This window comes from Amphibalanus amphitrite, unplaced genomic scaffold (assembly GCF_019059575.1).
Source record: "Amphibalanus amphitrite isolate SeventyFive unplaced genomic scaffold, NRLGWU_Aamphi_draft 001846F_arrow, whole genome shotgun sequence".
NCBI lineage: Eukaryota > Metazoa > Arthropoda > Thecostraca > Balanomorpha > Balanidae > Amphibalanus > Amphibalanus amphitrite.
This window is the reverse complement of record NW_024883339.1, coordinates 55908-82119: the sequence shown is the minus strand read 5'-3', so window position 1 is coordinate 82119 and position 26212 is coordinate 55908. Positions and strand designations below refer to the sequence as shown.

General features: G+C 45.6%; 1 long non-coding RNA gene across 1 annotated transcript; it reads right to left on the bottom strand.

Annotated features, from left to right (window-relative positions):
• Window positions 1–599: 599 nt before the first annotated feature.
• On the bottom strand, window positions 600–24745 carry LOC122375465. The gene is made up of 5 exons (XR_006255395.1): window positions 24577–24745; window positions 16537–16712; window positions 7269–7403; window positions 1940–2195; window positions 600–775 (listed from the first exon to the last, which is right to left on the bottom strand). It is a non-coding gene; the product is annotated as an uncharacterized LOC122375465 (long non-coding RNA).
• Window positions 24746–26212: the final 1467 nt, after the last annotated feature.

The window sequence follows — 26212 nt, the reverse complement described above, 5'->3', positions numbered from 1 at the left end:
CCTGTAGGCAAAACCGTTGACGTTAGGTCAAATCTGAGAGAATTGGGCTATCGAATGCGCTTTTCCGCGGCGCTGTAGCTCAATTGGTTCCCGAGTATGCGTTGGCATCTTGGAAATTGTCGACATTCGACATGGAAATCGGCGAAATTTTGCCTTCAATGACCTCTGGTGACCTGACCTTTGACCTGACCAAAAAATTGACCGAAGTGATTTCGTCATTATTTTTGACGCTCTTTCGAACGCCTTCTTCCGCGTATCGCTACGTGGCCCAGGCCGAGTTAGAAGGGTGGTGGTGGTGTTCAAACACCCCCCTCCCCCAGCAGGGCGTGGGAATCCAGAACCCCCAGCCGGGCGCGGGTTAAATCCCGAGCGCACCGCCCTGGCGGAAACAGACTCTTTCCGCTTTCAAGAAATCGCATGCGAGAGCAAATTCAAATGTACTCGTATTATAATTCTGCCCGCATCAATCGCATGCGGGAGCACGTGCGTTTGATGCGAGCGTGCTTCCATGTATTTGAATAGGGTTTCGCATGCGATTCCTGACTGCGGAAAGAGTTTGTTTCAGGCTTGAGCTAATCGGGAAAGTTTTCAAATACATGAATTTGAATACCTACCACAAACTGCTGAAAACAGGCCCAAGATTCGTCTTCCTGCTGCAACCACCGCGCAGACAGCGAAAACACCAAAAACATGCGACCACTTGCACTGGATCTGGATGTTTCCGGCACGACCCGCAGTTGGATCGAACCTGTCTTCATGACGCTGCCAGCGGCGACTGTGGAGAGAGAGAGAGAGAGAGCGAGATAGAGAGAGAGAGAGAGAGAGAGAGAGAGATAGAGAGAGAGAGAGAGAGAGAAGAGAGAAGGAGAGAGAGAGAGAGAGAAGAGAGAAGAGAGAAAGAGAGAGAGAAGAAGAGAGAGAGAAGAGAGAAAGAGATAGAGACGAGACGAGAGACGAGAGACAGAGACGAGAGACGAGAGACGAAGACGAGAGCGAGAGACGATAGACGAGAAGAGAATAGAGAGAGAATAGAGAAGAAGAAGAGATAAGAGAGAAAGAGAAATATAGAAAAGAAAGAGAGAGAGAGAGAGAGAGAGAGAGGAGATAGAGAGAGAGAGAGAGAGAGAGAGAGAGAGAGAGAGAGGGAGAGAGAGAGAGAGAAAGGTAGGGGTAAAAACACGTTCGCATTTTAGCAATAATGCACATCTTTGAGCGTAATTCATACGGGGAAGTTTGCTTTGAGGAACGATATTCATCATTACACTCATTTTGTTACACTCAGCTACATTCCTCACGCTAAGTTGCTCACATTTTCTTACTTAAGCGACTAGACAAGCGTATTACTAAACGCATAAACTCATTTTGCCCACCCAGTATGCAACAATTAAAGACAAAACATAACAGTAAAGCGCCTTTTGGGGAGACCGACCGAGTGAGAGAGAGAGCGTGGGCCTTGCAGATGAGGCATTGCAAGGGGTACTTCCAACTGGCTTGTGCACTGCAACCTACCAACCGGTCTCTAGCGATGTGCCAAATTTGAGCGTGATGGGCACGCCGTTCTCGAGAAGGCACCTTTGACCCTATTTACCATTCCCTAATCATGTACCAAATTTCAGTGCAATCGGTTCAGTCGTTCTCAAGATCTGGAAACGACTCCTGCACGTGCGCACGTGCAGCAGAACCCCAACAGTGGCACATGGATTGGATATGCATTGTCTGGTTGGTGCCTAACTGCCTACCTACACATCAAATTTAAGCGCAATCGGCACAGTAGTTACCAAGATATTATGACAACTTTTCAGAAACACAACGAAACCAATTTCACCAAATCTGTACCAAGTCTACACGTCATCTACATCAAACGTATCCCTGATGGCCTTCGTGAAAACGGCTATCATTCACTAATCCATGTGACACCACACACTCCCTCACAACTTACGCAAAAATTGTCTTTCCTTCACAGTAAGCCGTTGAACCCAGTCCAAATTCGTCAGAAGTCACACTTGCGTAGCTCTTCCCATAATCTTCATATCCATGCGAGCTACTGTCGGTCTGGTTTGAACAGTGAGCGTACATGGAAGATGCCTCCGGGCCGAGCGATATTAGATCGTAGTAGTAGACAAACTGGGCCATGGCGACCCAGAAGAAAAGCAGAGCAGACTGGCCGTTGAGAATGGTGACCAGATAGCCAATGCCTGTGGGAGAGAGAGAGAGAGAGAGAGAGAGAGAGAGAGAGAGAGAGAGAGAGAGAGAGAGAGAGAGAGAGAGAGAGAGAGAGAGAGAGGAGAGAGAGAGAGAGAGAGAGAGAGAGAGAGAGAGAGAGAGAGAGAGAGAGAGAGAGAGAGAGAGGAGAGAGAGAGAGAGAGAGAGAGAGAGAGAAGAGAGAGAGAGAGAGCGGAGAGCGGGAGAGAGGGAGAGAGGAGAGAGAGAGAAAGAGAGAGAGAGAGAGAGAGAGAGAGAGAGAGAGAGAGAGAGAGAGAGAGAGAGGAGGTCAAACCAAAATGAAATTCACGCATTATACTAGGAAGCTGACAATAGTAAATGTAGTGTAACGGTTTAGCACATACTACAGTGTTTAGCTAACTTTTTGGTGATAAGGTAGGTAATTAGCTGACTTAAGAATCAAATTAAAAACATTGATAGAATAAAGTTAAAAACACATCTTTTAGATTTCATACCTTGATCAGTAGGGTCACAATCAATTAAATATATTAGTCGTGCAGAAAAAAAACAATTGACATAAAACTGGATCATAATGTGCTATTAATTGCGTCGCAATTTAGGTATGTAATTGGTAGAACATTAACCCGAGAGTTGCTGGGGGGGGGGGGCGTTTAAACGCCCCCACTTTTTTGGCTGGGCCATAGCATAAAAACGGCGCCGCAGGCGCGCCAAATTTTGAGTACCTGTAGGGAATTGATTGAAGTTTATTGTGACAATGTTAAAAAAAAATCGGTCGGATTTTTTTTTTTTAGATATCGAGGTTTTAGTGACGTCATGATTTCTGAGTTTTCGACCAAAAACGGCATAGGTTCAAAAAATCATATAAAATCACAGAATAGACATACCTACAGACATGCCGTAAGCGCCATTAGACTGCCAATACCATGAACAATCAAATAACGGTCTTCGATTATTGATTATCGTTCAGCATTTTCCAAAATCTTGAACTGAATCTTGGCAATTTCTCGTGACTACTTCACGACCATTATACATGCATTTCTTTGAAGTTGTTTTTGAGCCAAACACGTACACATATGATAAAATGAATATCACCATCGTGTTCTACGCCCCAAATTACCCATCGAACATGTGTCACAGACTGCGAATATCAGTTTTGATTTTCGGGGATATGTGCCTACCCGGTTGACCTGACCTTGACCCTGACCTATGCTTGATTGACCCCTACATGGAGCTGACACTCTTTTAGGCCTTAACCCGACAGTTGCTGGGGTATTTCGCCACCCACCGTTTGCTGGGGGAGGGGGGGGGGCGTTAAACGCCCCCAGCCGATAACTCGAGAACCAATAGGCGCAGCGAAACGCACGAGGCGGCAAACGAAAGAACGCGACGAGACGCTTCAGATGAGTACTTTAAAGTTGAATTTTGAGGTCACAGGTCGGGTCAAGGTCAGGTCAAACACCTGAAATCGGGCTTTCAGTAGCATGGACTTCAGGACTTCGCAATGGGCGCCTCTCGTCATAAACTCTGTCAAAACGGTGCACAATCCATCATATAAGGCCTACAAGAGTGTCAGCTCCATGTAGGGGCTAGTCAAGCATAGGTCAGGGTCAAGGTCAGGTCAACCCGGTAGGCACATATCCTCAAAAATTAAAACTGATATTCGCAGCCTGTGACACATGTTTTAAGGGGTAATTTGGGGCGTAGAACACGATGGTGACATTCATTTTATCATATGTGTACGTTTTTGGCTAAAAAAGTTCAATTTAAGAAATGCATGTATCATGGTCGTGAAGTAGTCACGAGAAATTGCCAAGATTCAGTTTAAGATTTTGGAAAATGCGGAACGATAATCAATAATCGAAGATAGCCATTTGATTGTTCATGGTATTGGCAGTCTAATGGCGTTTACGGCATTTCTGTATGTCTATTTTGTGATTTTATATGATTTTTTGAACATATGCCGTTTTTTGTCGAAAAGTCAGAAATCATGACGTCACTAAAACCTCGATATCTCAAAAAAATTTTCGACCGATTTTTTTGAAACTTTGTCACAATAAACTTCAAGCAATTCCCTACAGGTACCCAAAATTTGGCGCGCCTGCGGCGCGCCGTTTTTATGCTATGGCCCAGCGAAAAAAGTGGGGGCGTTTAATGCCCCCCCAGCAACTCGCGGGTTAACTGATGGATTGTGCACGGTTTTGACAGAGTGTATGACGAGAGCCGCCCATTGCGAAGTCCTGAAGTCCATGCTACTGAAAGCCTGTTTGACCTGACCTTGACCCGACCTGTGACCTCAAAATTCAACTTTAAAGTACCCATCTGAAGCGTCTCGTCGCGTTCTTTCGTTTGCCGCCTCGTGCGTTTCGCTGCGCCTATTGGTTCTCGAGTTATCGGCTGGGGGCGTTTAACGCCCCCCCCCCCCCAGCAAACGGTGGGTGGCGAAGTATCCCAGCAACTGCCGGGTTAAGAAAAACGTTAAGCAAAGTGGTTGGGATTCACATTAATGAACGTTTTGTTTCTCCCGTCATTACGTCTGTGTGACGTAGAGGCATGTATTTGCAGCTGAGTTAACGAAAAAAAAAAAACATAACAATGCCAGTGTAACAAGGTTTGGTAACATTGTATCATTGTATAATGTACCAGTAAAACGCCTTTTGGGCGAAGAACGAGCGAGCGAGATAGTGAGCCCTGCACGTGCGGAAGGGCGAGAGGGTACTTCCAACGGGCTTGTGCAAAGCACCCTTCTAACCGGTCGCTAGCGGTGTGCCAAATTTGAACGCAATCGGCCCAGCGGTTCCTGAGATCTGGAAGCGGCATTCTGCACGTGCGCACGTGCAAACGGGGTCCAAAATGACTTTTGCACGGCACCCTACTAACCGGTCCACAACCGTGTACCAAATTTGAGCGCAATCGGCCCAGCCGTTCTCGAGATCTGGAAACGCCCCCTGCACGTGCGCACGTGCAGTAGCACCCTAACCGCAACACATGGGAATGCATTGCCTGGTGGGTGCCTACCTGTATGCCAAGTTTCAGCGAAATCGCCCCAGTAATTACCGAGTTACTGAAATGGGAACAAATTTGGCACCTCTTCTTTTTGTATTTTGCACGTGCAGTGGGGGTCACTCACATAGATGAAGAGTATCCGACCTTTGGTAGAAGGGATGCAGCTACCCCATGGTGTGTCAAAAGTGGAAATAGCCGCCCGGCTTTAGTTCGCCAGCCTTGTCAATAGATGGCAGTACCACAATATGGGCAGCGGATCGTGCAATTGACGTCAAATTTTCGTTATCTGCTAAGAATTGAATGGCGGATCTTTTCATGCAAGAATCAAGTAAATCGGTCCACAACTTTTCTAGCAACAGAGATATGAAGTCAAACACCCTGCCAGAGCGGCGGCGCGGCGGCCGGCCGCGTGCCTGGGAGCCTGGCGGCGCTGAACGGTTCAGACTTGGCACTGCACTAAAACCTGTTAACTGCTTGGAATAGTTATTTTAGCAAAATTTTCATTCAAGTGAGGAATAACCAAGGGCAGGAAGCATGCATGCTTGTGTGCGTACTGTGTAATTCAAGAAACTGCATTAGCAGATACTCGCTAATATTAGATCCAGCCAAGTCCAAACGCATTCAAGGGGATGTGATTCTGATGGGTCAACAATATTTATCGTTCGAGGGCGGATACAGTTTTAACAATACACAAAATATTTTTGCACAGCTCTATTCCTTGAATAATTCTCTTCAACTCCTCATTCCTAGTTAAGCGAATTAGCCCACCTTGGTTGAATAAATAAGGCGATTTCGCCACAAGGTCGCGGAAAACCGACCGAAAACGGCCGCGCTCAACGTTAATTTGGGCATGCAGACTCTTAAAAACTCGCATTGGGCGGGTAGGGTTTCCCAGGTATTGGCTCCAAAACACCGTATTCGGCTCCCGAATACGTCCAAGTGACCCGCTTCGTTCCTAGTTAAGCTCTAATTAGATCAAGTGACTCATAAGGAGCGAAAAAGCGACAAAAAGCATGAATTTCCCTATGACGGCGGGCTGCCGGGTTGCCAGACGGCGCACCGGCTATTTCCACTTTTGACACACCATGCTATAAAAATTACCGCAAGACAATCGCTCAAGCCACTGCTGAGATATGGGCCTCTAAAAATCAGTACTTTTGCAAAACTGCTCGAACACCCTTGACTTTTCACGTGGCACGTGCCACGACGGTCACTGAGATGGATCAAAAGTAGACAATTACGGGGTAGAAGGGATGGGGCTACCCAACAAAAAAGACCGCAGGCCAATCGGTCCAGCGGTTGCTGAGATCAGGCCCATGTCACTTCACTTTTGATGACATCATAAGGGGGTCTCAGGACAATTAATGGCGCGGTGCGCCACAATCGCTGCCAAGCTACTTGCCAACAGCTAGTGTTTTTGAAAATATTATTTTTAAATAAAGTTTCAAATAATAAAAATATTGTAATAAAGTTGTAACTTAAATCTGTAACATATTTAAAAACTTACTGAAAAATGATTTATTCATAGTAAAAATATAAGCTCGATGCATTTTTACGTTGCTTTCCTGCTGCTGCAGAGGGTTCTTAAATCGTCTATATCTTCAAAACCGGCCATTTCTTAGCATATTGCTGCTCTTTTTTGTCGCTAGAAAATTAGTTTGGCTTTCCATTGACATCAACGGTTGAGCGGTATGTGGAGATTGCCATCAATAATCTTCAAATGAAATTAGTCATTTTTACGTTGCAAAGGAATGGAGTACCCCTTGCGAGCATCAGGGATGACGTCACTCAGGATCTGTCTCTGATTGGTCGGCGGGGGAGTGACTGTACCTTCTATAGATGGCCTTGGCTGAGATATAAGCCTCTCAAAAGCGTTACAGGCCGGGCTGGGCCAGGCCGGGCCGCTCATACTGAGATTTTTCCGTTATATTGAAAAGACTCGCTTCGCTCACTGCGCTCACTCGCTCGTAATAATACGCTGATGACCTACCTGGCAGTTCTCCTTGACAGTGCTCAGTTCCCCTTGGCATAATCTTTGATAATTTTCCATCTGCACCCATATTCTTGGTAAATTCACATACCTTTGAACAGCGGAGCTATGTTCCAGGCGCACCATGTTCCTCGTCCGGAAAATTGTCCAACTCCAACTTCCAATAGAAGCATTGGCACGCCAATCAGAGCCAAGAATATCAGAAGCAGTGGTAGAAATATAAAACCTGTAAAAAAGCGCACACACGCAAGCGTAAACAACTACCAAAATAGGGAACAATAGACGTGCTAACAAGGCTTCTCATGCTGGTGGCACACGTATGGTCACCAGGGTTGTGCTCGACTCAAAAAAATTTGCCGACTCGACTCATCATTCAACTTCAGAATGCCCTGACTCAACTCTGACTCAAACAAGGAGCTGATTTTTTCCCCTGACTCGACTCATGACTCAAGCGGCTCAATGAAAATATGAGTTGACTCAAACTTGACTCAATTTTTTTTGTTGAGTCAAGTGTGTTGACTCAAAATTGACTCAGATAAAAAAGTTGTTGAGCGGGGGGGGGGAGGGGGTGAAAAAATCCGGCAGCAGGGCCAGGCCTAAGTTGTTAAGCGGGGGGAGAATGAAAAACTTATACTATATATTGTTTCTAGAAAGTTGAGTCAGCTGACTCAAGTTGCTAAATGTTTTTGACTCAACTCAATGTCAAAAGTTATTTTACTGACTCAACTCTGACTCAACTCAACACCTAAATATTTTTGTCCGACTCAACTCTGACTCAACTCAACAGCTCAACATTTTATCCGACTCGACTCAAATCTGACTCATTTGAGTCAGAGTTGAGTCAAATTTCTGACTCGACTCATGAGTCAAGCACAACCCTGATGGTCACCACTCACCAGACATGTGCATGGATCCGAGAAAATGGATCTGAGATCTGATCCAACGGATCCTGATTTCGGATCCGGCGGGATCATAGATCCAGCTCTGTATATTTAATCGAGAGTAGGGATCACAGATCCGAGTTTAATTTTTTGATTGAGATCCAGGGAGATCATAGATCCTCACTTAATTTTTGTCAACACATATATCCCAAAAAAGCACTTGTTTCAACTCACAAACGTTCTGTTTTAGTGATTTTATGTGATCGCACGTCATAAACCATAGTTTTGTGTCACTAATTGGCATAGAAACACTTTAACCCGCGCCCCACTGGGGTCTGCGTATAACACGCCCTACGGGGGGGGGCTATTCATAGCCCCCCCCTCCTAGCTCCGAAACTACTGGGCCGATCGTCAAAATTCAAACGGCGTCTGATAGCCCCGGAAAAACTGTCGAGCGAAACCTACTTTCATTGACCTCGAGGTCACCGATGACGTCACAGGTCAGGTCAAAGTAAAAATTATGAGCATTTTGGCTTCTTCACGTTTTGGGCTCTGGCCGCCGTTTTACAAGTCAGATCAGGCTCATTTTTGGTTCACACACTCGTGAACAGATGCTCTAGATACTCTGAGAGTACCAAACTTGTACTTTGATTTTCAGGTCAAGGTCAGGTCATCACAGGTCACGAAAACATTATATCATCCGTCGGTCACGTGACACATGTTTTAAAGTCCATTTAGGCCAAAAATTTCGAATTTGATGTCGTCTGTGTCATTCGCGGTCATTTTGAGTCAAATTTAGCTTAGGTCAGGTCACTTTCAGGTCAAAAAATGTCAAATTTTGAAATTAAAATTTTTCAACAAAAAAAGGTGTCTATTGGATGCAGTTTGAGCTCAGGAACACGATGGTGCTATTTATATTGGCGTACGATGTCAAATTCGTGCTGAAAAATTGATTTGAAAATTAATAATTGTTAATTTTTTGCAATAATGCGTATAACTTGGGCAATTTTGAAGATAGTTACCTAAAACTTGCTAGAGTTAGTCATAATAATGCGTTCTATTACATATATTCCGTTTTTTCGAAGAGTGAAAAAAATAAAAAATGTAGAAATATAAATTTTGAAGTTAATTATATAAGATTTTCGAAATTTTCAAAATTTCGAAAATCCGAGACAGCAGTTTGATAGCGCAGTCTATTCTGAGTCCTCTCATGAAAAGAAATTGGATCTAGCTTAAAAGTTGAGCTCTTGGCAGCGATTGCCGTGGTTCAATGTTTTGCGTCGAAATCGGCCGAACATGACGTCACTCTGACGTCATTTGCGGCCGACCTATGGTAGGTACGAAGTTCAAATTTTGACACAAGGTGTCAAATTAATGCAGCCGAAGGTACTAGAAGTTTGGCGTCGATACGTCAAGCGATTTGGAAGTTATTGCAGAAAAACTGGAGGGGGGCTATAAATAGCCCCCCCCCAGTGGGGCGCGGGTTAACCCGCGCCCGGCTGGGGGTCCTGGATTTCCACGCCCTGCTGAGGGGGGTGTTTGAACACTCCCGTAGAACGCTCCTGGGCCACGTAGCGATACGCGGAAGGCGGCGTTCGAAAGAGCGTCAAAAATAATGAGAAAATCACTTCGGTCAATTTTTTGGTCAGGTCAAAAGTCAGGTCACCAGAGGTCATTGAAGGCAAAATTTCGCCAATTTCCAGGTCGAATGCCGACAATTTCCAAGAAGCCAACGCATAACTCGGGAACCAATAGAGCTACAGCGCCGCGGAAAAGCGCATTCGATAGCCCTATTAACGCCCTTTCTGAGTAATTTTCTCAGATTTGACCTAACGTCAACGGTTTTGCCTGCAGGGGGCAAAAACTGCAAAAATAGCCGATTTTTTCGGAACAGTTTTTCTGCAATAACTTTTGACCCAAGCCTTGTACGAGCTTATTTTTACCGGCATCGTGTTCCTCTCGTCAAGACGCATCGAATAAACTATAACTTGACCTTGAAAGGTCAACTTGAAAATTTGACCTCAGGTCAAGGTCACGACCTGACCGGAAAGGGTCATGTTGCAATCAGTCGATCCGTATCGTCGAGCTGAACACATCTAAGGCGTTTTCATCGCTCTAGCATGCCTCTATCAAAAGTTATTTGCGAAAAACTGTTAGATACCATTCGTGACCTAAGATGACCTCAGGGCATAAACAGGGGTCACGGACACTATTTTCATGTTTAGTGTGTCTAAACCACTTGTAATTCAGTGTTTGGGAGTGTTTATAATGTCTTTCGTCCAAACGAGGCGCATTTCAATTTTCTCCCATTGACTTATAATGGGGAGGTCGCAAAATTGACCTGACCTTAGGTCATCGATATCGAAATTCTGAGATAAACATTTTGTACATGTTATTGCTCTTAGCAATCGCTGAAAGTTTCAAAGCGATCGGTCACTCGGTGTAGCTATGACAGGCATTGAAACTTTTTATGAGGTGAGGTCACTTCAAGTGACCTGGTGACCTGACCTTGAATGACCTTGGTCTGAAATTTTCACAACATGTGTAGAATTGATGTATGATAAAGTGTACCAAAAACGGCGGCGCAGATATTCGCGAAAAACCACAAGGGGGGGGGTGTTCAAACACCCCCCCAGCAGGGCGCGGGTTAAAACATGGTTTCAAAGGTGGTGCCTGTGGTGGGATCCACTCAGATCATAGATCCATGTTCTTAATAGTTATCGTCAGATCATATGAGATCATAGATCCAAGATGTATTTTTCACGCCGGATCCGGTGGAATCATATATCTCAACCTGTACTTTGCTTCGAGATCCACTGAGATTTTAGATCCATCACTCGGATCCATGCACATATATTCTGATGGTCACATTCGACGCAGAACTGGTACAAGGCTCATAGTTGCTTATCGGTGGTTTTCAGCTTAGGCTGCACTAGCTGCTTATATACCCAACCTTCGGATACCTATTACCTGAATCATAAAGCTAGCAGCAGGGTTGTATACCAATCAAGTCGATTGAATTGATTGATTTGATTCAACGCGTATTTTGAGTTGATTGGATTGAGTCGATTGACTTTTCGAGATGACTGGTTGACTGACTCGTTTGACTTTAGCGACTGGTTGACTGATTTGATTCCCGAAAATTAGAGTGACTCGTATGATTGAGTCGATTGAATGGAAAGTTCAAATAAGTTTTAGTTGACGAAAAATAATGACACCAATTGATGACATCAAAGATCACAAAACTACACTGAAAACTGCTTGTCATCACAACTGCAATATGGGGTAGATGGCCAAATAAAGAACAGGGCCTAAACATGAACAGCCAACTTTGACTTTCAACTGCAATAACTGCTCCAATCCTGTGATAGAACCTGGCGATGCACCTACCTACCTTTCTGCACTCAGCTGAGTCAGCAGGAAACTTTTTTTTAATCCAGATGATAAAGTGCAAGGCCCTCTATACTAATAAAGTGTGATTAATTATTAATTCACATCTCCATATCTCCTCAGAAACAATCCACTGAGCTCTATAAATAATCTGAAACCCACCTGAAACCCCTACAAAAATAACTGAAACAAAAGCGCCGTTTTCGTCTCGCTAATTACGTTTAAGTCTAATTAATAGCTAATTTGCTGCATTGTTTAATTTGCAGCAGAACGTTTGTTGATCCTTTTCTCCTGAGAGCCTAAGCATAACATATTTAATATATTTCATTTTCCTTAAAAAATTTTACCGAATATTATTAAGTGGTTTTATTTCAAATGAAATAATAATGAAAACGAAATTGGTGTTGTACAACCGATTTATTTTATGATGATCTACCATACTACATGATAATCAATGACGTCATCTTACCAAAAAATCAAAAGACGTAGAATAAGGATTTATAAAAGCTTAGCATACTTATTGGCAAAACGTTTGCTTTGTTTTTTTTTTCGCAGTCGCACTGTGCCGTTTTCGCGTTTTAATTTGAATTTTCCTTGTTCCTACTTCTTTTGTCCTTAAAGGGACACTCCCACCTTAACATTAGTTTTGAGTTGAGATAGCCAAATTGGTGGCCATGGCCTGCAAATACCGGTTTGGGCACTCACAACATCGACAAATGCTTTAATTCGGAGATATGGAATTTCAAACTTGCAGTTTTCGGATTCTAAGGGGCTAGTGCATTGGTATGCCCCCTTAGAATTTGTGACGTCAGCGGAGATCTAACGATTTTTAAATCTTTCACTAAAACGTTTGGTAGCACGCGGTGGTATATGCTGCTTTGCGCGCAACAAATGCCGCACTTTCAAATAAAGTCGCTAGGAACAGCGGAGATCCCAAAAAGTAAACAAAAGTAAAAGTCTAATATCTTGAAAACCGGTGAATATTTTTCGATGAAATTTGGTAGATATTCGTTTTCGCTCTTTCTGAACCGAGCGACATCACTTTCGTGCCAATTCATTAACTTTTTTGAAGGTGGGAGGGTCCCTTTAACTTATCCTGTGGTTCCAGAGTCCCTGTCCTTTCCATTTCCTTTTAAATATATTTTTAATGCTCATCCCTATCCCCCAGTCCTAACAGTTTCAAATTGTATTGCAATAAAATGTTTTGAATTCTTCACATATAACCTATCTACCTTCGTTGGTACTGTTGGTAGCCAGTGACACATCTAGACACATCTAGGCAGGTAAGTAGGTACCTACCTGCTTTCCTGCTGTCTTCATAAAGCATACCTAATGAAGCTGTCAAATTTGTAGCACATTTTCAACACTTTCATATGGTGTCAGTGTGGCATGAAACCTAGCTAGGTTCATTATGTTCAGGGTTCAATTCAGAAGAGCTCCGCATAACTCGCATAAGAGACAGACGGGGGCTTTACATGGGGTAGATGGCCTGATGACTTAGCTGGAATATGGCCAAAATTAAATTGACAACTTTTAGGTGAAAGGTGGTGATTTGGGTTAAGGGGCGTTTGTTGAAGTCAACTACTGGGTTATTTTGCACCCATTAAATGAAACTTCTGCTCCAATTCTACCCATTGAACCTCAATATCATGATCCACCTGTCCATCACTAGATATCCTTCCTTATTACATAGAAACTTTGAATGGCATGGCAATTTATAATTTTAAATGACAATATTTTTATGTTTCTTCTGTAGGTAGGTAGGTAGGTAGGTAGGTACACCAGACTGCTATGGACACTTTTCCAAGTTGGTGGGGCAAAAAACCTAATGTATATCTTGGTTTGAGTCGTTTGATTGAGTTGATTGATTCCTTTCATTGTCGCGTTTGAGTCGATTGAATCAATTCCCGAAAACTGCTCTGACTTGATTGATTTGATTGGTTTCCCAAATTTGTCGTGATTGAATTGATTGCTATTGATTGAGTCGTATACAACCCTGGCTAGCAGACAGTATTTTCGATTAAAACATTGCTAATAATTCATGCAATGAAGAAATTTGCTTTAACCCTCGCCGGCACAGGCCATTTTGAGTCCTTCGACGGCACAAGGGGGGGGGGGGGTTGGTACGACCCCCCCTCGCGTTTGGCCCTGATCGAGCTAGAGCTTCGCGGAAAAAACGAGCGTGTTGCCCGTCACGAGAGGAAGCCGATGATACCCAATTTTAAGGTCCTAGGTCATCGGGTGACCTTCCAGGTCAGGTCAATGACCCGAAAACCGGGAAAATCGGGACCTGTTAGAAAGTCGTAAAGTGTGGCTGCTATGTGGTTTTCCGGGGTGCTGGTCACGAATATCGTGTTAGTTTTGATCTGAGATGATGCCTTTAAGCATTTAGACCAGGTCGGGTCAGGTCAGGTCAGGTCAACCGGTAGGGGCTGTGACGGGTATTCGCAATACGTGTCAACCGCCTCGGACAGCTTCGTAACATGTTACGAAGGCACCAAAACCACTTCGTAAATGTTCAAATGGTTGCTAAATTCGAATTCAGCTCCAAAAACTAGCCTAGAAACATGTAAAACTCGAACAAGTGAACCGAGGTCACCCGAGGTCACCAAAGGTCAATGACCTGACCTGACCTTCAGGTGACCTTGACACCCACCCTAATGATTGGAGCAACATCAAATCACATGTTTGAACGTTTGAAACCACGAAAAGCTTGCAAACGCGCGGCTAATGCGAGCCGACATGCGCCGAACCGCGATTTCGGCCAAACATGGTCACAGAAAAGAGGTCACAGGTCAAAGGTCATTGGGGTCAGGGTCATGAAATTTTCAGGGTAGGTGTAAAATTGATCAATGCGAGGGTACTGAAAGTTTCGTCGCGATCGGCCGCTTTTTACGCGAGTTATTTGCGAAAAACCTTAGGGGGGGTTGCATCAACCCCCCCCCCCTGTGCCGGCGAGGGTTAAAAATATTTCCTTAGATTTGATAATGTTTGGTACATTCGCTAGATAATCCTGTCGTGAAAACGGCCAGTAAAGGGCATATCAATACGCCTGTGACTTTCAAAGTAGGCATTAGCGGGAAAAGATAAAAGAATACCCCACTCAGCGGCTTCCGGTTCTATGCTCAGCCACATAGGGAGGGCTCAGGAGACAGACGACGTCATAGGGTGTCAACGTTTTGTCGATTTTAAAGGGACTATCCCACCTTTAACATGGGGTTTGAGTTGAGATAGCCAAGTTTGCGGCGAGGTTCAGAAACCACTATCTATCTAGGTTGCAACCCCCGCGGCCTCTTGGTGTTGAAGAAATTCGTTCCCTTCATTTGAAAATGGGCCTTGTGCAAGGCCCTATCTTCAACATGGAGCGACCGTTAGTGTGACGTCACCTCGTTTAGTCATTCTGATTTAAATGGGTTTGTTCGTTGAAAAATCGCTTAAAACTTGGTCTGAACTTTTTTGTGGTGCCTACAGAGTAAAAAGAATCAGCTTTATGACAGTAATGTGGCCTGGGGAAGGAGGTAATTTTGGGCTGTGACGTCACATATTTGAAAGTTTGTGCTTGGAATATGGGAAGCCTAAGATGTTCAATGAAAAATAAATGCCAGAACCGTGTTCCTGGTCATCCAATCTATAAAGTCGGGCACAATTTAACTGGTTTTAACAACAATTTTAGAAGGTGGGATAGTCCCTTTAAAGACATTGCTGTGCCGCAAATAATTTTCTAGGGCTTTAACGGCAGCCAAAGGTTAACCCGCGCCCCGCTGGGGTCTGCCGAGCAACGCGCCCTGCTGGGGGGGGGGGGGTAATTTGCCCCTCTCCCAAGATCTCGAGAACCACACAAATGGCGACGAGCGGCAAACGGCGTTGGATAGCCCCATCAAGGAACTACCTTATGACCCAATTTCATTGACCTAGGCCAAACCGATGACGTCACAGGTTAGGTCAAAGGTCGAATTTTCACCGTTTACAGGCATTTCAAGAAATGCGTTGTAAAATCGAGTAAAATGCATTTCATTGAAAATGATCGATGGGAAAATGTGCGTCAAACACAAGTTTTGCTAGTTGAGGTCACTGATACCCGGTCAGGTCACAGATGTCAGGTCACTGAGGGTCACAATATGAAAATATCATGTGATGCATGTTTTATGGTTTATTTTATATTACAAATGCGATTATGTGGGTCGTCAGGCAGCCTTTGGGGTCAGTTAAGATTATGTTCTGGTGAAAGTCAGGTCAAGGTCAGGTCAAGGTCAGGTCAAATTAGGTCAAATTTCAAAGTTGACATTTTTGCATAAAATGGGGGGTATTGATTCGATGTAGCTCGTCACGGGGTGTTAAATGGTGGTCATTGTTATGCGCTACCTGGTCTAGAATTGCTAAAAAATTGAGTTCAAAAATATGAGGTCATCAATCTTGAATAGTTTTTTTTTTTCGCTAAAACTTGGCCAAAAAGGAGGTATCGATCTGAAAATTGGTATGTATATAGAAGAGCGCAGGGACTATCACACATATATTCCTTTTTTCGAAATTCGTATTTTTTGGGATTTTTATGCGTTTTTCTGAAAAAATCAATTTATTTGAATTTTTGGGGGTCAAAAACCCAAAATTTTGAAAATCAGAGATGGCAATTTTCTAGCGCCGCTTTTTTTACATGACAATATAAAGAACTTTGAAATTGCTTGGTAACTGTAGATTTTGTGAGCGTTTCAAGCTTTCATGTTTTTTGCTCATTTTTGCTCGAACATGACCTCAGTTTGACATCACTAACTCCTGACCTAAGGTGACCTAAGACTTGAAATTTTGTGTGAAGGTGTTAAATTGATGTCCGAGAAGGTACTGAAAATTTGGCGGCTCTGCGCGCCGCCGTTTTCTTGCTATTTAGGAAAAACCACGGGGGGGGGCAAATTGCCTTCCCCCAGCGGGGCGAGTGTTAATATCAAACTGCCGTAGAGGCTAAAATCCTCAAAGATAAATATTGGCGAACACTAGCAAGTAGCAGACACCCGTTGACGTCATCTTTTCAAGGTCACCGATGTAAACAAAGGGCTAACCATTCTACCTCCTATATAGGGCGTTGACCTCACTTACCTCCGCCCCTATAGGACATAGTGGTCGCGATGATAAAGTCGTCAGATGGAGACAGCATGGAGGCAATTAGTCCCAGCTTTCCCTCTAGTGGACTGCTCCATTTTGGCCTCATCTTGGTTTTCTTCTCAGTTGGAGTGGTGGGAAGACTTTCAGAGAAGTCGTCATCCATGGTGATGCTGTGAAAAACAAAATTTCGAGTAAAATATTTCGAGAAAAGAAGAGCAATTCGGGCATTTACTCAAATCGCAATGCTGAAAATTGACACAATTTTGCCAATCCGGCTCCTCTTGAAAGCAAAGTAAGTAATTTTTATTGGACATGTCACAAGTCTGTTAAAGGGACTATCCCACCTTTAACCCGCGACCGCCTGGGGGGGGGGGGGATCGGATCCGACCCCCCCCCCTCCGTTTTTCTTGAATAACTCATGAACCACTTTCGCTATCTACTTGAAACTTGGCATACCTTCTTCCCCATCAATTTGACGTCTTCTGTGGAATTTTTAAGAAAAAAAATTCCAAAAAATTTGAGTTATATCGATTTTAGTGATGTAACTACATGGCGTTTTTAGTCAAAAAGTGGTAAATGTTTAAAAAATCGCTCAAAATCAGGGTTTGAAGCAAATTGCAAATTAAGGACATCAAAAGATGCAGCTCAACGAGTTCTTCAAAATGGCTATCTCGGATTTTCCATAAAATGCGTTTTTCACCCCTATAAATTCAAAAAACTATATTTTTTGGAAAACAGCTAATAAAATCCTAAATTTTGGGAATTTCCAAAAAACCGGAATATATGTTGTAGAGCTCTATTAGAACATAAGATGCCCCAAATTTCAAGTTTCTATCTTGATTTTTGACCCCCAAATTGTAAAAAATAGCTCCAACATGCATAGGGCATGGTGACGTCATAAACATTTTCGTGAATTAGAGGCACTTCTGAACATCGCATGTGAAAACAAATGGCACCACTAGATTCCTGGGACAAAGGTCGTCTAGAAAAGTGCATTTTTATGTCAAAAATAAAAAGTTGAAAAATTGACCTTTTTTCTTAGCCCTCGCAGTGGCGGCGGAATAGGGGGTGCAGGGGGTGCAGCTGCACCCCCATCGAAAAACATGGGGGTGCAAACATATCTTTTTGCTCCCCCAAAATTCGTACAAGGGGCCCGTCGCACCATCCAATACATTTTCTCCCGAAAACCAGAGATCGGGAAACGAACACTGATGTGGAATCATCCGGGATGTCCATTTATGGTCAGGAGCGCCCCATGCTAGTCTGGGGCCCCCACACCGACTAGAAGTGTCCTGAGCCGCGTTTGGTGCTCCATGCGGCATCTGAGGGCCCGCACGACGGCCTCAGAGGGCCCTTTTATGACGATCTCTGAGGGCTCCCACGACGACCTCTGTCCCGTGGGGGTCCTACAACGGCCACTAAGGGCCCTCATGACGACCGCTGAGGGTCCCACAGATACTCCAGGGCCCCAAGGAGACTCCAGGGGTCACGCTGGCCTCCGAGGGCCCCTATGACGGCCTCTGAGGGCCCTTACGATGATCTCTGAGGGCTCTCACGACGACCTATGTCCCTTGGGGCCCTTTAACGACCACTAAGGGCCCTCATGACGACCGCTGAGGGTTCCACAGGACTCCAGGGGCCCCGCTGGACTCTGAGGGCCTCTACGACGGTCTCTGAGGGCCCTCGTGACGGCCCTAGACCCAACTCAAGTCTGAGGGCCCATTTGGCTTCAGACGGCCCAGCGACGGTGCCTGAGGGCCCCAGCACAACCAGGCTGCAGGGGCTATGCTGGCATCTGAGGGCCCTGCAACGGTCTATTGAGGGCCCTAACGATGGCCTCTAGCGGTCTTACCAAGGCCTCTGAGAGCCCTGCAAAGGTATCTGAGGGCCCATGAAGACCCTCACTATGGCCCAGAACCCCCATGACGACCTCTGATGATCCTTGCGAAGGCTTCTAAGGGCCATCACAACAACTTCTGAGGACCCCAGGACGGTCCCTGAGGGGCTGAGGGCCCTGACGACGACCTCTCTGGGCCCTCATGATGGTCTCTAAGACCCAACGTAAGCTCCAAAGGCCCACGCTGGCGTCTGAGGGCCCCACGACAGCCTCTGAGGGCCTCGACGCAGGCAGGCTCCAGGGGCCATGCTGACCTCTGAGGGCCCTCTTGACGGCTTCTAGGGCCTAACGAAGGCTTCAAGGGCCAACACTGGCCTCTGGAGAACCCTACGACAGCCTCGGAGGGTCTCAACTCAACGCAGGCAGGTGTCAGGAGACATGCTAGCCTCTGAGGGTCCCGCAGAGTTCAGATTCAGAGGACCCAACGACCTTTGTGGACCTTACGAAATACGAAGGTCTCCAAGAGCTCACGCAGGCTCCTGGAATTCCACACTGATTCTCAGGCCCCATGTCGGCTTGTTGAGGCACTTAATCTGCTCTTGGTGCCCCGTCGCCGGCCTCTGAGAGTTGTCGGAACTTATTGGGCCATGGGCCCTACACCGGCTTTTATGGCCCCTACATCGACTCTTGGGACTCATGACCCATGACATATGGATCTAAGCGGCTTCTAAGAATCCCCATGTTGGTTCTGGTAGCCGCCAGCCGAATATTTGGACTCACATGCGAGCTCCTGGGACCCCTTGCATACCCCAGGGGTCTACCTGCCTCTAAGACCCCACACATACTTTTTGGGCTCAAACGCTTAGTGCCCCTGAAGGCCCCACTGAGACCCCTTTCCTCTATTCAGTCCTCCATACCGGCTCTTTAGGATAAACATCGGCTCCTGTGGCCTCCATCCCGGCTTTGGAGGGCCTCCAGACAGGCTTTTTTGGGGTCCGATGCCGGTTTCTGAGAGCCCTCAAAAGACTTTCGAGCCTATACCTACTGCCTTCTGAAACCTTTCAGCAACTTTCAAGGGACCGACCCTGATCGGAGGGCTCATTCAGTCTGGGGAGTCATGTAAGTCTCTGGAGGAGTCTCTATGTGGTCGGTTTCCAAGGGGCTTCTAAACACGGTCTTCTTGGTACGGTCTCGTAGGGCCCTCAATGGTCCACTGCGGATCCAGAAAAGTGGTTTGAGACGCTGCGGGTGGTGGCTAGACTAAAAGATTAGCCGATAAAAAACTAGCTGCATTTGCTTCTTTATGCTTTCATTATTTGAGATAGGTAGGTGCACTGCAATTTCAAACCTTTTACAGAACTTGTGTGTATGGGGATAGTTTTCCAAAATCTTCGTTTTTCATAAATCAATAATAATCACTCAAAAAAAAAAAATGAAGGGGGCCCACAACTTCCAGAGGGGCCCCTTGAGAAAACTTTGCACCCCCATCCAAAATTACCTTCCGCCGCCACTGAGCCCTCGTTTAGTTATGTGTAGTATAAACGATTTTTTATGCTTTCAATGCACACTTATCACCAGCACAGTGACTTGGGGTCACATATAACCATTACCATCGGATTCGGCGTGAAAAATAAGCCATAAAACATGTGTCGCACGCCCATGTAGTAGAAAGTGAAAACCGTGACCTTTCGTGACCTGACCTAACCTTGACCTGTACCTAGTATGACCCCTATACGCACATGGTACCTTCACTAGGCCTTTGAGGTCATTTTTGGTGAGTTTCGAGCAGCAGCTATCGATTCCGCTGTCCGTAAGCCGATTCATGCAAAACCCCTGAATTTGACCTTTGACCTGACCTAGACCCGAAAGTTGACCTCAATCTTAAAATCTTAAGAGTGCTTTGGGAAGGTCTCGTAGAGACCTCTCGAACGCCGCCTCGCGGGGCTCGATACGACCATTGGTTCTCGAGATAACAGGGGGGGGGGGTCGGATCCGACCCCCCCCCCCAGGCTGTCGTGGGTACGGAAATAGCCCAGGCGGTGCCGGGTTAACATGGGGTTTGAGTTGAGATAGCCAAGTTTGCGGCGAGGTTCAGAAACCACTATCTATCTAGGTTGCAACCCCCGCGGCCTCTTGGTGTTGAAGAAATTCGTTCCCTTCATTTGAAAATGGGCCTTGTACAAGGCCCTATCTTCAACATGGAGCGACCGTTAGTGTGACGTCACCTCGTTTAGTCATTCTGATTTAAATGGGGTTGTTCGTTGAAAAATCGCTTAACCCGCGCCCTGCTGGGGGGTGTTTAAACACCCCCCTTGTGGTTTTTCGCGAATATCTCAAAAACGGCGGCGCGGAGCGCCGCCGTTTTTGGTACACCTTATCATACATCAATTCTACACATGTTGTGAAAATTTCAGACCAAGGTCATTCAAGGTCAGGTCACCAGGTCACTTGAAGTGACCTCACCTCATAAAAAGTTTCAATGTCTGTCATAGCTACACCGAGTGACCGATCGCTTTGAAACTTTCAGCGATGGCTAAGAGCAATAGTATGTACAAAATGTTTATCTCAGAATTTTGATATCGATGACCTAAGGTCAGGTCAATTTTGCGACCTCCCCATTATAAGTCAATGGGAGAAAATTGAAATGCGCCTCCTTTGGACGAAAGACATTATAAACACTCCCAAACACTGAATTACAAGTGGTTTAGACACACTGAACATGAAAATGGTGTCCGTGACCCCTGTTTATGCCCTGAGGTCATCTTAGGTCACGAATGGTATCTAACAGTTTTTCGCAAATAACTTTTGATAGAGGCATGCTAGAGCGATGAAAACGCCTTAGATGTGTTCAGTTCGACGATACGGATCGACTGATATGCAACATGACCCTTTCCGGTCAGGTTATGACCTTGACCTGAGGTCAAATTTTCAAGTTGACCTTTCAAGGTCAAGTTATAGTTCGTTCGATGCGTCTTGACGAGAGGAACACGATGCCGGTAAAAGTAAGCTCGCACAACGCTTGGGTCAAAAGTTATTGCAGAAAAACTGTTTCCGAAAAAATCGGCTATTTTTGCAGTTTTTGCCCCCTGCAGGCAAAACCGTTGACGTTAGGTCAAATCTGAGAGATTTACTCAGAAAGGGCGTTAATAGGGCTATCGAATGCGCTTTTCCGCGGCGCTGTAGCTCTATTGGTTCCCGAGTTATGCGTTGGCTTCTTGGAAATTGTCGACATTCGACCTGGAAATCGGCGAAATTTTGCCTTCAATGACCTCTGGTGACCTGACCTTGGACCTGACCAAAAAATTGACCGAAGTGATTTCGTCATTATTTTTGACGCTCTTTCGAACGCCGCCTTCCGCGTATCGCTACGTGGCCCAGGAGCCGAGTTAGAAGGGGGGGGGGTGTTCAAACACCCCCCCCCCCAGCAGGGCGTGGAAATCCAGGACCCCCAGCCGGGCGCGGGTTAAAACATGATCTGAACTTTGTTGTGGTGCCTACAGAGTAAAAAGAATCAGCTTTATGACAGTAATGTGGCCTGGGGAAGGAGGTAATTTTGGGCTGTGACGTCACATATTTGAAAGTTTGTGTTTGGAATATGGGAAGCCTAAGATGTTTAAAGGGACCCTCCCACCTTCAAAAAAGTTTATGAATTGGCATAAAAGTGATGTCGCTCGGTTCAGATTGAGCGAAAACAAATATCTACCAAATTTCACCGAAAAATATTCACCGGTTTTCAAGATATTAGACTTTTACTTTTGTTTACTTTTTTGGGATCTCCGCTGTTTCTAGCGACTTTATTTTAGAAGTGCGGCGTTTGCGGCAGATGTTGCGCGCAAATAGCATATACCACCGCGTGCTACAAAACGTTTTAGTCAAACATTTAAAAATCGTTAGATATTTGCGCTGACGTCACACATTCAGAGGGGTATTCCTAAGCATTAGCCCCTCTGAATCAAAATGCTGCAATTTTGAAATTAAATATTTCCGATTTAAGGCATTTCTCGATTGTGTGAGTGCCGAAACCGGTAATTGTGAGCCAGGGACCCCATTTTGGCTATCTCAACTCAAATCTAATGTTAAGGTGGGAGGGTCCCTTTAATGAAAAAGAAATGCCAGAACCGTGTTCCTGGTCATCTAATCTATAAAGTCGGGCACAATTTAACTGGTTTTAACAACATTTTAGAAGGTGGGATAGTCCCTTTAACACGCGCAGTGGAAGGGGGGCGGATTTCGCCCACCCCTCCTGTGTTTCGCCAATAACTCGCGCCGCAAACATAATACTAATGTGAAATTTTGGCTTCTTGTCCAGAATTGAATTGCAGATCTTTTCGAGCAAGAAATAACAAAATTGGTGCACAATTTTTCAAGTAATAGCGGTGTAAAGTCAAACATCCTGCCGCCGCGGCGGCGCGGCGGCGCGGCGGCCGGCGCTAGCCGCTACGCGCCGCCTGAATTGTAGACTGTGCCGGGGCGGGACGGTTCCGTGTTTACATCGCGCTCCTTACCGCTGATTATATTAGATTCGCGTCAAATTTGTTGAGAAGACTGAGAAATGTACAGGCAATCATATGCTCAAAGAATTTTGATATCGGCCGGTAACAACTTGAGTTATGAGTGTGTAAACACAAAATTGTGATTGCCGCGTTTCCCACGTCGGCCGATTCCGTTTCAGCCGGCGACATCTCAGCCTTAGCAGGCTTCTAACTGCCATATTTATTGTTGGATTACCTAGAAATTCACCATACATACTCACAAATAAATGTTTGTTCTTTAGTATGGTGAAAGAAAAAAGAAAACCGGCCGGTAACTTTCTGAGTTATCGGCGTGTAAACGTGCAAAAAAGTCGCTCATATGGCAGATTTGACCACATTTGACCTCATTTGACCTTGAAGATATTGACCTAGGGTCATGAAATTCATACACAACAGAGGGCGATACTTCAGTTTTTTACATTACAGTAGCATAGTTTTGATGATGCTTCACTGTTTCTCCTTGGTCAATTACATAAAAAAACAGCTTCAAAACACTTTGATTCGCAACATTTACCGAAATATAATAAAGAAACCACCCTATCGTCAGCACGCTACGTCAACTGCCAGGGACGCAAAATGGCGACGCTGTTTTGCCTCTGATGCGCCAGATATGTAACCTTAAATAATTGGATACGACTACTAAATACAATATGCCGATATTAGACTATTTTCCTCCTAGGGGACACTGGGAAATCGGGGTTTTCGGGTGAAGGTAATTGAGAAACGTGTTTGCTAGCGACGCGAACCAATGATGTGGCCTTGGCCACAAATAGGGGATATCTTAGGTAAGGGTAAATGGAAAAATGTTAGGTTAAAGAGTTCTGGAATTGTCTCCAGGCCGGCCTTCGGCCGGCCTGGAGCCTTTTCCAGAACTCTTTAACCTAATATTTTTCCATTTACCCTTACCTAAGATATACTCCTTTTCGTCCCTAGCGCACGAACCCTTGGAAACGTGGCAGGTTAGGTTAGGTTAGGTTAGGTTAGGTTAGGTTTGGTTTGGTTTGGTTTGGTTTGGTTTGGTTAGGTTAGGTTATGTTAGGTTAGGTTAGGTTTAGTTTGAATCTAAAACCCCCCTCCCCCACCCAAAAACCCCGATTTCCCAGTGTCCCCTAGGATGAAAATAGTCTACAATTATCGGCATATTGTATTTAGTAGTCGCATCCGATTCTTTTAAATTACATATCTGGCGCATCAGAGGCAAAACAATGTCGCCATTTTGCGTCTCTGCAGTGTGTGCCTAGCGCATCAAAGGTGGGGTGATTTCTTTATTATATTTCGGTAAGTGGTGCGAAGTTAAGTGTTTTGAAACTGTTTTTGATGTAATTGGCCATCGAGAAGGAGAAATGATCATCAAAATTGTGTTTCTTTAATGTAAAAAACTGAAGTTTTACCCGGTTTCCTGACCTGGTGACCTGACCCAAGGTCACCCGGACCTGAAATATTCAGGTCATATGTAAAAAGGTTGCCCCATAGGCTGTGCAAATTCGGCGGCGCTGCGCGCCGCCGTTTTTACGCTATCTTCGAAAAACCTTAGGGGGGTTGCATCGCCCCCCCCCCTACCAGGGCCCTATACATGCAGGAAGGAAGGCCAGCCATATACAACACATACAGACACCTACAGACATTGTGCCTGCCATGATGTTTTCTTACCGTGCCGCCACTTACCTGTATTTGACACAGCAACAGGTGTTTTGGGCCGCGCGTCTGCTTCTGTAGAACAGCCCCAGCGCCGGCGCCGGGAATATTGTGGAGCGGAGCTGCGCGGGCACCGCCGCACAGTAGCCTCCGAGACCGACTAATTGCGTCTGCGTGTAAGCCAAGCCGGCCCCTCTCTCCCTCTCTCCCTCTCGCCGTCTGCCGCCGGCGGCAGAATACCAGAGGCCTACAAACCAAGAATAATCAGTAGCTCTCAACTTAGTTTAGCGCAGAATGAGCGCGGTCCGGGCGGGTCCCCGTCTCGCCTCTTGGCGGCGTGCCAAAGGATGGGAATCGGGATACCTGTTCCATCGGCACTGGCGGGAGGGAGGAGGAGGGGGAGGCCATGGTATTCAGTGAATTATGTGCCAGCTGGCGCCGTATGGTGGCGCTAGCATAGCATGCTATTTAATTTAAATCAATGATAGGTACAAATATATATATATATATATATATATATATATATATATATATATATATATATATATATATATATATATATATATATATATATATATTGTGTATACTTGGGAAGCAGGTTCTCTGTAATGCATTTGAGATTAAAATTAACAGCAGTTTGAGCGTTGTTGACTTTCTTATGAAGGTTCTCGATTCGTCGGATTAGCTGTCTTGTTTCACTATTATGTTCAAAAAGGATGTTGGAGAATGATTCTCTATTATATACGACGTTTCGTTCGGACATCGAACATCATCAGGTGATAAATTCAGGCGAACATATACACAAGACTGGGATAAATATGATGATATTTTTGTGGACATCGAAAATGAGGAACAGCTGGAACTACTCAGACTTGAATTGCAGAACAGATCGGTGTTGAGCTTCACCGTGGAGAGAAGTATCAACAACAAGATCCCATTTTTGGACGTAGCTGTTGATGCAGCTGACGGAGTGTTCAGGACCGATGTGTTCAGGAAGCCGACCGACACTGGACACACCCTGGACGGCCGGAGTGAATGTCCTATGCGCTATAAAGAAAGCGTCGTCCGCGCCTATGTGCACCGGGCACTGAAGTATTGCACATCGTGGCAGCTACTACACCAAGAACTGCAGCGAATCCGCAGTATACTGGCAAATAACCATTACAACTCAGACATGGTTGAAGATCAGATACGAAGGCAGCTTGATAAACATCTCGGAGCTACGAAGCATTCTGCACGTCCAGCCGGTGTCCCGCCTACACAAGGGCACCGTCCAGAAGCAGCAGTGTCCCGTGACACCCGAAGTGGACCAGAAGGGGAGCAACAACTAACATCGGCAGCCACGACGGCGACCACAGCAGCCGCGACGGCGACCACAGCAGCCGTGAAAGCGACCAATGCAGCCGCGACGGCGACCACTGCAGCCGCGACGGCGACCACAGCAGCCGCGACAGTCTCTTCTGCGGCTGTCGTAGAGGAACACGATCCTGCGGGTCTAGTTGGTCTCTCTTCAGCGCACGAGCACCGCCTGAAGACAGCAGGAGCAGCAGAGACAGCGGAGAAGACAGACACCAAAGCAGCCGCGACAGTGTCTCCTACGGCTGGCGTAGCTGAACAGTCTGCTGCGGGTCCAGTTGCCCTCCCTAGTCCCGCGCCTGAGCACCGC